The following is a 12,221-nucleotide window of genomic DNA, read 5'->3' as shown; positions in this document are numbered from 1 at the left end:
TCCAGATTGTTATGGATCACAAGCCGTTGTTGGGACTATTTGCGCCTGACCGTCAAACCCCACAGGTCATGTCTCCTAGAATGCTACGCTGGTCCGTGTTGCTGTCCGCTTACTCCTACGAATTGTCTTACCGGCTAGGGAAGGCCATCGGTCATGCAGATGCACTCAGCCATCTGCCACTCCCAACTTCCGTGGGGGATCCAGCTCCTGCCTACGAAGTCATGGCCCTTGAGGAGTTGCAGCCACCTCCGCTCCATGCCTCCCACGTCGCCGGCCAGTCCACTAAAGACCCCACCATCACCCGGGTCCTGAACTGGGTGTGGAGGGTGTGGCCTACAGGCGGGCAAGCCCCTGAGTTCGCGGCATACAAATCACAGCAACATGAACTGTCAGTGCATAAGGGTTGCCTCCTATGGGGAAATCGAGTGGTCGTACCCCCCAAACTGCACCACTGCGTTCTGGAAGCCTTGCACGGGGGTCACCCTGGAGTGGTGCGTATGAAGGCACTAACTCGAAGTTATGTTTGTTGGCTGCGATTAGACCAGGACATTGAGGGATGGGTCCGCACCTGCAAGGCCTGCCAGGAGTTGCAACCAGGGCCACCATGCAAAGATGGGAAACCACCCAAGTGCCTTGGTCCAGGTTACATATAGATTTTGCGGGGCCGTTTCAAGGGCAAACCTTCCTGATCATTGTAGACTCATATTCAAAATGGCTAGAAGTGGTCTCTATGGCTGCAATGACGTCGTCATCAGTCATTAGGGCACTACGCCATATTTTCTGTACACACAGGCTGCCCGAGACTATCATGTCCGACAATGGGGTACAATTTACTTCGGTCGAATTCCAAAGGTTCATGGAAGCCAATACAATCCGGCACATCACAGCCGCCCCATTCCATCCGTCCACTAATGGACAGGCAGAAAGAATGGTCCGCACAATGAAGGACACATTAAAAAAGATTGTCTATGGTGACTGGAGCCATAGGCTAGCAGATTTCCTGCTGCAGCAGCACATAACACCGCACACAACGACCGGGCACAGTCCAGCGGAGCTCCTGATGAACCACCACTTAATGATAGTGCTCGATCGCCTGCACCCGGACCTCACTCCTGACAGACCGCCACAGCATGAGGCTCCTGAACCCATCCGCTCTTTCCAGCCAGGTGACCTTGTCTATGCCCGCAACTACAGCAAGGGGCCCTTGTGGTTGGAAGCCACCGTAACGGCCAGCACCGGACCAGTCTTGTATTTGGTGTCCACAGCCAAGGGGAGGAGCCTGCACAGGCACTTGGATCAGCTCCAGTGGCGTTGGGTTCAAGAAGCAGAGACAGCGGACCCAGACGACCAAAGGGAAGACTTACCTGATTGCAATGCACCCCAGTCAACCCAAGAGTCAGAGCCAGCAGCAGTGCCCTCTGTTGGCACTGGGGCCGAGAACTTTTCTGACACAGAGCATGAGAACTCTTATACATTGGTGCTGCCCAGCGAAGCGGGAACGCCCAAATGTCCAGGTCCAGACTGCTCTCTGGACAGACTAAGCAGTCCGAGCAATGGGTCAGTGCAGCCAACAGTGGAACCGAGGCATTCGCAGAGAGTAAGAACTTGGCCCATTAAATTACAAGATTATGTGTGCTAATTTAGGGGGGAGGGGTGTTATGTATTCAGTGAGTATTATGTGCTAGATGCATATCTTGCTATGCGAGAACAGGATCAAACAGACCAATCCAGAGAGACATTGACTTTGGCGGGAACAATCCCCATTGGTCCTAAGCGCAGTATTCTTATTGGACTTTAGCTGCTTTAGAGGTGTGGTCTTACCAATTCAAAACGTATAAAGTTGGCTTGTTCTATGTTATGTTTGTCCTGCGTTGAGTTATGAGCTGAATAAAGAAATCACCTTGTTTAAGAGCTGCCTGAATCTCACTTCATAATATGAGGGAAACATTTTTTAAAAAATAATATATCCCCCTTTCAGTGCTGTGGAGTCTTGTGAGCAAAAATTCTACTTTGTGAGCTACTGACTCTGGCACCATCCTTCCTGAGATAAGACAAAAATGTGCGAGCTGGGAACTAAAAAACTGAGCTAGCTCACACTAACTCAGCTTAGAGGGAACACTGCCCCCTTTTCTTCTTGTGGGGACTAAAAGTGGCTTATCACAGCATTCTCCCCTCTTCCACCCTACCCTTCCAACAACCACCTTGTGAGGTAGTTGAGGCTGAGAGAATGTGATGGGCCCAAGGTCACTGGACAGGCTTCCACAGCAAAGCAGGGATCTGAAACTGGCTGTCACAGGTCCTCCTCTGACGCTGTTAATTGCTATGCCACGCTGGTTCTCTTGCTGCCCTAAACCCCAGATGGGTGGGGAAGAGAGGGTCAATGGTCACCCCCCCCCAAAAAAAATTGCCCTTTGGGAGGGAGAATGGTTGCACAATCAGATGCAATTTAACATGTGCCAATCAGGGCTCTTTTAAAGTGCCCATGCATTTAAAAATTAATACCGCTTTCTCTCTCTTTTTGCTTGTGACTGATATTACATATACATCTATATTAGCCTGCACAAATCAGTTTGCAATAATAGCTCATACACAGATTAATTAGCTTGCAATAAAGTAGCATGCATAATACTGCAATCAAAAAAGCACTTTCCTAGGAGTCAGTGTTCCCTCTAAGATGAGTTAGGGTGAGCTAGCTCACAGTTTTTGAGCCTCCGGCTCACACATTTTTGTCTTTGCTCAGGAAGGATGGCTCCAGAGCAAACTAATTTATGCAACAGTGTTATGTAGTGGGTTGCTGCATGGAGAAACGACAGACGACGACGTAGTGCATAGCACGCTTTATTAGGTACATAACGAGAGAGCGGACAAACGGCCCGGGGGCCAACTATATACATCCCTGGGGACACACCCCTGGTCACCATTGGTGGGTTTGAATCTCCCGCCACGGATCCCATTGGCTCCCCAGTGGAGGGACTAGGAGCCTAGTCCCTATTGTTGTTCCAGAGTCAAGCTTTGGCAGCTCTGGCTGACCGCTGGCCCCCGTGGCGGTCAGCATACACAACAAACAGTCAAATTGGTGGCTCACAGCTTAAATGCCAGTAGCTCACAGAATCTTTGCACACAAGACTCCACAGTTTAGAGGAAGCATTGCGGAGTAAGCCCCATTGAATAAAATGGCACTTGCTTCTAAGTAGACCTGTTTAGGACGGCTCCCACAACAGATTACCAATCTGTATTAAGCAGCATTTATTTTCACTGGAAGGAGGAGGGGATGGTTGGCCATCCAGAGTTTTGACAGGCAGGGAGGTCTCTCCCATTAGAAATCTCTAACGGTTTTGAAAGCCAGGACTCCTGGGTTCTCTGCCCCTCTATTTCCCCAGCAATGAACATTTCTGTCCAGGATACCGCTTAACCCGCCCTGCCCTTGACAGTCCTCCCAGGACCACCCTGCCTCCACACCCCCCAGCTGCTGTTTCCTGTTTACAAGCCGGAGCGGGCGCTTTCATCGGTGGGTTCTGAGCTCACTTCCCCCCCAACAGGAAGCTTTGCAGGACTCCAGCTTCCCGCCACACCCCATCGGCTGGGGTGGGGTAGAGGGTTGAGGAGCCCCGGGCGGACTTTAAAGGGCTCAACCTGAGCACGCTCGGCTGTGAAGAGCTGCAAAAGGCAGGAGCCAGAAAAGGGGGTAAGATTAAAGGCGGTGGGGGAGGAAGGGGTCTTGTAGCTTTCGTCTAATTGCAGGGGGAGGGGTGTTTTCGGTGCTGGGGGTCTTTGCTGGAATCTACTCGATCCCGCTCCCTGATCGCGGGAGTTTGGGATCGTTTGGTGGCTTTGCGGTAAACTCCTGCTTCTCTGCTCCAGGAATCGCCTTGCTTTTCTGAAAAGCTCCCAAGATCTGGTTTCTCCCAAGTTTGCTAGAATTTGCCCCGTTGCATAAATCCTGTTTCTCTTACTAAAACCCTCACTTTCATACTAGAAGTATCCGAGAATCGCTCCTTTCCAGGCTCGGCCCAACTTCCAGTTCTCCACCAGGTAATGGGCTGAGCAGCTCAGTAGGGCGATTCCTTAGAGAGGGAAGCACACAGGATACCCAGAGAAAGGGAATTTGTGCTTTTGCATTTGTTCAAGGGAAGGCCTCCTTCAAGCGTGTGCCTCCTGTGGAGCTCCTGATTCCCAGGTTTGTGCCTCCTGTGGAGCTACTGAGGTGAACTGCATTTGGCTCCCCTTTTACAAGCTTTGCTTCTTTACCTTTGAACAGAAGCCTGGTGCCCAAAATTTAGTACCGTAGCTAATGTCTCTTTCATTGCTTCTGTCTCGAAGCGAGTTGCTAATGTTTTTCTCATTGCTTCTGCCCATGTTAGGAAAAATGTAAACCGCTGCGTGCTTCTGTTAAAAACACCAAAGCAGGGTCCCTTTTAAAAAAAGAAAGGTTTTGACTAGGCTTGCCAATTTCTGCCCCTTGCACAGAGACTTGGTATGCAGCACTGATCACCTGTTAATATTCAGTTCCATGCCAGACAGTGCTTCATCTGCTGGTTTCTGCATACTGAACTTTGGTTGAACAATTAATGCTTTTCTATTATTATTATTATTATTATTATTATTATTAGTAGTAGTAGTAGTAGTAGTATTTTCTTCCCCTTGTCCAGTTTGCTGCCCTAGCTTTGATCCTAGTTATTGATCCACACTTCTGTCCACTTTGAGAAGCTTCTGTCATTCCTTGAAATGGGGAAAGGGCCTCAAGATGTGTTTCTTTGGAGCCATGGTCCCTGCTTTCTCACTGTGTGTGTTAAGTGGCATTAAGTCACCTCCAACTCATGGTGACCTAATGAATTAATAACCTCCATTACTTGAAGGTCTTGCTCAGATCTTGCAAACTGTGGGCTGTGGCTGCCTTTATTGGGTCAATCCATCTCATTTGGAGTCTTCCTCTTGTCCTCTGCTGCCTTCTCCTAGCATTATTGTCTTTTTTTCACTGTCTCATTAAATGTATGGATTTATAGCTAATACACTACCCAACTGTATTTTATTTCCCTGGTAGAACTTCCAGTTCTCTTGCCTGTATCCCAGATGTAACACTGTTATTTTAGAATAATGTATTTTTCTGCTACTTTTTTTAAAAATGCATAACATCAGACAAGGAGGTCATTTAGTGCCCAACTACCCCGATATAGGAAGTCCAGGGTCAGTTTCTTTGTAGAAGGACAGTGTTGGAAGCTTGTTGTATTTTTGTAATATACAGGTAGAACAGGTGAGAAGCAAGCAGGCATACAGTGGTAGTCCAGAAGGAGCAGAAGCACACCTGCAGAAACTCACTGAAGATGTCTTTTGCAATCTAGGTACAAAATCTCAAAACTTCCTGGCACAAATGTAACTGCAAAATCACTTACTTTCAGCCCTTATCATATAGGCAGATACACCGTTGTTAAAAAATCTTCTGTTTATTCAAGTTACTAATTAAAATATAAAGCTTGTAAATAGGAATCCTCTCAAAGCATAGCATGTACATACAGTTTATAGTTAAAAACAGTATGTACACAGTGGATCCTTTTTCTGTAGAAAGAAAAAAGTTACCAAATACCAGATGAAGAAAACTGAGAATAAAATTAGCAGGAAATCGGTAAGTGGGGAGAAAAACATTAATATTAGTCAATTCTAAATGTCCTTTTCCAGAAATCATAGGTAGTTCCCGGTTCTTTGTGAACCTTATCAGTGTTACTATTTTTTAAAATCTTAATGCTTCACTTTATTTGGTAATTTTGCGACCAGCAGTACTTGATCCATTCTTTAATAAATAGTCTCTGAGCTGTTCCCATTCTTTGCAATAGTCAACTTTGCTATTGTCAATGGATCCAGTATCATAGAATAAAGAAAACTTAACACACAATCTTAAAAAAAAAAATGAAGGATCAACTTGGAGTATAACAATAGATCATCTGTTATTCTTATATAATTTCCCTCCTCCCCAATATTTATGTTTTGGAAATTCTTACCACATACATAAAACCTTATTTTTCCTGATGGTTCTTCATCTTTTGTGGTGGTTTGACACTGCAAATCCTATACAACTTATGTGTAACCTAATAGAAGCAGTACCATATCTTGTGGTCATTTTCACTCCTGTTAATACATTTTGTTCTTGCTGGGGTTTTTTAAATTACTCCAGTCTGAATTATTAACTGATAATCCTAATGTTATCTCCCCAAAACTTTTAAAGCTGTTTTGTGCATCCCTTACAATGTCAAAGTATTGTCAGTTTTCAGTAATCATATTGAGTCTTGTTCACCTGCTAAAACATTTTCTTTCAGTTTCTGCCACATAGGTATGAAGTAAAACACATCCCCAATATTTATTTAGGTATTTATATTGTGCTTTTTTCCCCATTGGGGATCCAGTGTGGCTTATAGAATCTTTCTCTCCCACCCCCTCTGTTTCTTCAGAGACAGTGACTGGCCCAAGTTCACCCAGCGAGCTCCCATAACAGAATGGGGATTTGAACCTGGGGCTCCCAGCTCCTTATCTGACACTCTAATCACAATATCACACTGGCTCCTAGAATGCTTTTTTAAAGAAAAGGTTAGCATGATGGACCAGAATGGACCATTTATGAAATACTTCTTGCTCACCTGCAAGTAGCAGGCTATGCAGGAACCTGATAAATTATCTCTTTGCTTGGCATGGCAAAATAATATGTCTTGACCAGTCTGTGTATTGAAACCCTAATCTGTGTGCTGTGGATAATCTCTAGGGTGTCCCACCTCATCCTTAGTTCTCCTCTTTACATTTGGGTCTTTTAGTGGTGTAATGTTCTCCCGTGTTAGTGCAATTGCACATTACCTCCCCCCGTTTCTTGTTTTACAAGAAGGAACATCCATTCCCTGCAACCAACTGCACCCATCCATTATATGGGGAAGGGATATCATGCCAGAATGGAGCTGTTGGACTCTCATGGCAAGAACAAAGTGTGGGTTGTGTTCTCCTTATCCTCTCTAACCAACACAGAAGTAATTGCTTTCGAGCAGACAGAGACTGAGAAGCCAAACAGGCCCAGAGCCAGCCAAGCTGAACGGTCCCTGGGGTGTTAGAAGCTAGTTCTGCGGAGGCTGCTCAGCTCAAATCTGGTCAGCGATGCCATCAATGGGCAATTGGCTTGCCCAGGGCTTCCTCCCTCAAACTTGCAGCGGTCTTACAGGGGGCAGCTGGTGAGCTGGCACCAACATATAATTGCCACGAAAGGGTCTGAGCCAGGTGGTTCCTCAGGTGCTGGCAGATTTGTTGAGCCTTGGGTCTGCTTGCTCCTGGCTGTCATTGGCCTCTGGGCAGCGACCCACCGGGATGCTTCCCTGATGGTTAAATGGTCAGTCTGCCCCTACTGTTGAGTGGGTTGCAAAACAGACTGAGCGTTCACTTGATGTAGGGTTATGTTGGAGCAAGCCTTTGTGATGCATCAACACCGTTTGGATCTCTAGTGTCCAGAGTGGTCCACTAAAAACTATTTCCACCTTTGCTTTGTCAAGCTCCTGGCACGGATGCGAGTTGTCTTGATCTGTCCACCCATCTACCATATTCTTTATCCCACATTTCTACTCTCGAGGACTTGGTGGCTTGCAACCAAAGGATCATTGCAATAAAACATCTTAACTGCAGCAGATAATAACACATCAAAATGCAAATCAGGCTGTTTAAAAGCATTGTGTATCTGTCCTGCCATGTCCCTTCATTCCATCCCCTTCAATCCTTTCTAATCCTTCTTTTCTCTACATCCCACATGTAAGTTCTCTACATCTTAATGTAAGTCATAGTACTTTTTTTTTTTGCCATCAAGTTGCAGCCAATTTATGGCGACCCCTCCGAGGTTTTCAAGGCAAGAGATGTTCAGAGGTGGTCTGCCATTACCTGCCTCTGTGTAGTGACCCTGGTATTCCATGGTGGTCTTCCAACCAATTTTTATTTTTATTTATTTATTTATTCATATTTATAGCCTGCCCTTCCTGCAAGCGGGCTCGGGGTGGGTAGGAACACTCCATCAATACAATAAAATCAACATTTCATTAATATAATAATTAAAAATTGCTAACCAGCGCTGCGCTGACCAATGCTTTCTCTAAGCTGTCGAGTCTTGTGAGCACGAATTCTACTTTGTGAGCTACTAGCATTAAAGTTGTGAGCAAGCGATTTGGCTACTGCATCAATTAGTTTACTCTGGAGCCATCCTTCCTGAGCTAAGACCAAAATGTGTGAGCCAGAGGCTAAAAAACTGTGAGCTAGCTCACACTAACTCAGCTTAGAGGGAACACTGGCGCTGACCCTGCTTAGCCAGTTTGGAGAGCCAGTTTGGTGTAGTGGTTAAGTGTGCGGACTCTAATCTGGGAGAACCGGGTTTGATTCCCCACTCCTCCACTTGCACCTGGCTGGATGGCCTTGGGCAAGCCATAGTTCTGATAAGAGCTGTTCTTGAAAAAGAGCAGTTTCTGTCTGAGCTCTCTCAGCCCCACCTACCTCACAGGGTGTCTGTTGTGGGGTGGGGAAGGGAAAGGAGTTTGTAAGCCGCTCTGAGGCACCTTTGGGTAGTGAAGGGCGGGGTATAAATCCCATCTCTTCTCTTCTTCTTCTCTTCTTAGCTTTTGATCACACTAGCCTGCTCATAGGATCTTGCTATTTGGTAATCTTTTGGTTTCTCTGGGAATACCTGCAAACCAGAGGACCATTTCGTACATTAATGATTTTGTGTGTGTATCCTGTACAAGTTCATATTGTGGACCGGTTGCTGCCCATTTAATACCAGGGTAAGTAGTTTCCTGGCACAGGGTGAATGAGTGGTTAGAGAAGTGGTTCTCTGTAGCAGGGAGCAAGTAATAGTTTGGGAGGCGGGGAGCATTCATTTATTTACATGAATACCCTGCTTTTATTCCACCATGAATCTCAAAATGGCTTACACAGAGTTTCTGGGAGTCCTCCCTTCCAAGCATTGACCTGACCCAGAGGTGCTTGGCTTTAGCAAACATGCTGGATCCAGTGAACATTCCAGCCAAACGCTGGGACCCATCTTGCCTCCTGTTGCGCAGTCTGCATTTGAAGCACATATACATCTTGTTTATTCTCTTGTGTGCATGTCTAAAAATAAGCTGTGGGGAGCCGCAAAGAATAGAGGAAGAGCAGCATTGTGTATTCTGTCTTCTCCATCACCAGGCCATATGATACCAGCTGCCTCTGGAGAGGAGGGCTAGAGAGGGAAGCAGGTGAAATCTCCATGTTTCACCCGCTTGATTAGGAGGACTGACCTTGAACGCACACACGAAATACCAAATCAGGCTGTTCAAGCCGTTGGTCTTCCAAGGTAGTATTATTGACTCAGGCTGGCAGGAGCTCTCCGGGTTCTCAGGTGGGAGGTCATTCCCACGACCTCCTACCTGATACTCTTAACTGGAGTTGGCAGGGATTGAATTTGGGATCTTCTGCATGGCAAGCACATGCTTTACCGTGGAGCGTGCTTTCCTTTCTCCTTGCCGTACTTTAAAGAAAAAATGACTTGCTTCTATCTATCTATCTATCTATCTATCTATCTATCTATCTATCTATCTATCTATCATCTATCTATTTCAAAATGGGCAGCCGTGTTAGTCTGAAGCAGTAGAAAAGAGCAAGAATCCAGTAAGACCAACAAAATATGTGGCAGGCGATGCGCTTTCGTGAATCGCTTTCATGAGTCACCGCTCACTTCTTCAGATATCTGAAGAAGTGAGCAGTGACTCACAAAAGCTCATCCCCTGCCACATATTTTGTTGGCCTTTAAGGTGCTGCTGGACTCTTGATCTTTTAATCCATGTGTCTGTCTATCGAATCATCCATCTGTCTGTCTGTCTATCTGCGGCACAAAATCCAGTTGGTGCTGTCTCTCGCCTTTCCCACTACAATAATAAATATAATAATTAATGACATCTAGGTTCCAGTCCAGTAGCACCTTAGAGACAACAAGATTTTCAAGGTATTTGCTTTCGAGAGACAGAGCTCCTTCGTCAGAACTTTGACTCTTGAAATCTTATACCCTGAAAATCTTCTTGGTCCCTACGGCGTGTCACTGGACTCGAATCTAACTGCAGTTCTACTGCAGACCCACATGGCTACCCTCTGAAACAAACATGAAACGATTTATCATAGAATCATATAGAAACATAGAATGTTAGAGTTGGATGGGACCTTGCGGGTCATCTAGTCCAACCCCCTGCACTCTGCAGGAGCATAGCCGAAAGATGGCCCTACAATATACCCGAAAGATGGTCGTCCAGCCTCCGCCTGAAAACGTCCGGGAAGGAGCATCCACCACCTCCTGAGGAAGTCTGTTCCACAGATCAACCACTTAATTTAGTTTGTGAATTTGCCACCTTCTAAATCTGCAAAGGATGAGATGGTTAGACAGTGTCATCGATGCAACGAACATGAAATTGAGCCAACTTCAGAGGACAGCAGAAGACAGGAGGGCCTGGCGTGACCTGGTCCATGGGGTCGCGAAGAGTCGGACTCGACTGTGCGACTGAACAACAACAAATCTGCTTTATAGCAGCACCGGCCATGGTTAGGTTTGCTGTTTAAAATGTCTGCCTTTGCTTGCTTCACACATTTCCAGAATCGGTTTGTACTGCTTGTATTGAGAGTCCCCTCTGTGCCAAAAAGCTAGTTTATCTACTCTCAGCGCTCAGAATCAACATCTTTTCCACAGGCAATGATCCAGTGCAGGGGTCCACCACAAATGGCTGCCATCAGCCTGCGTCCAGTTCTTACAGTGCCTTCCTAAGCACAGTTGTGTGTGTAAAGTGCCATCAAGTAGCAGTAGGGTTTTCGAGGCAAGAGACGAACAGAGGTGGTTTTGCCATTGCCTGCCTCTGTGTACAGACCCTGCTCATCCTTGGTGGTTTCCTGTCCACACACTAACCAGGGCCGACCCTGCTTAGCTTGAACATCTTACAAGATCAGGCTAGCCTGGGCCATCCAGGTCAGAGCAAATGGTGGTCAAGTCACAGTTCCAAGATCTGGCCAACCTGGGCCACTCAGGGAAGCAGAGTTATACCTGTCTATGTCATAAGAACATGAGAAGTCAATGTTGGATCAGGCCAATGGCCTATCCAGTCCAACACGCTGTCACACAGTGGCCAAAAACACCAGGTGCCACCAGGAGGTCCACTAGTGGGGCCAGGACACTAGAAGCCCTCCCACTGTTGCCAAACCCCACCCCAAGCACCAAGAAGACAGAGCATCACTTGCCCCAGAACCGAGAATTCCTACCTGTACCTTGTGGCTAATGGCCACTGATGGACCTCTGCTCCATATGTTTATCAACTGAAGGCTGTGATAACAACCATGAGGATTGTACTGCAGGTCAACCTAGACTTTGTGCTGAGTCCACAGGACCAGCGCAAAACTTTGCCATTCATACACAAAGTATTTTGATGCTGAAAGCGAGCTTAGCAAAGAGGTTGAGCTGCGAAGTCCCCATTGCAAACCTCACCTTAGCCACAAGGAAACTAGAAGGCCTCTGCATCTCTCTCGGATGCTTATTTGGGTATATGTGTTACATGTGGGCTAGAAAGCAGAGTGATTAAAAAACAAACGCCCTGAGCGTAGATTCAAGCTGTTGTAGGTTTTTACATTTGCAAGACAAATGTGGTAGATTGCAATATTGGTTTCAGCCTTAAAATGTGAAATGGCCTGTGTAGGCAGGAGGTTCAGAGATGATTGCTTGACCCTGATAGTTGTTCAGCACATTGCCTCCTTTAAAAGGCTGACTTGCTGGGCATGATTTCATTAAAGGCTATCCTGCCTTGGGGCAAGGGGGGTAGATTAAAAGATAACCTGTGGGAAAATCATCACTGGTGATCTGATCTTAAGAGGTATGTGAAATTATGGTGCTTTTGAATAAATGGGTTTGTGTGATAAAAGTACATGGTATAGAAAGACAGGGTTTTATCTTCCACTGTTGTAGAGTGCTCAGAGTTGACTATTGATTTTTACACAGGAAATTCCGCTGGTTTCAGGAAGAGAGCTTTGCAGGATCCTGAATTTCCTGAGCTGGGTCCAAAGATGGCATAGAAATGTTTTAAATATGTTTTTTTAAAAAAAGGATGTTTGAGTTTTAGTATCTAATAGAACTTGGCACACTTGGTACTACTGGAATCCATATTCTCCCCCAGGAGAGACAATGTTTTCTAGATATGGCTCAGTTGTGG

This window comes from Gekko japonicus, unplaced genomic scaffold (genome assembly GCF_001447785.1).
Source record: "Gekko japonicus isolate JY-2015 unplaced genomic scaffold, Gekko_japonicus_V1.1 scaffold1039, whole genome shotgun sequence".
Classification (NCBI taxonomy): Eukaryota; Metazoa; Chordata; class Lepidosauria; order Squamata; family Gekkonidae; genus Gekko; species Gekko japonicus.
Note: the sequence above shows the minus strand (reverse complement) of the source record.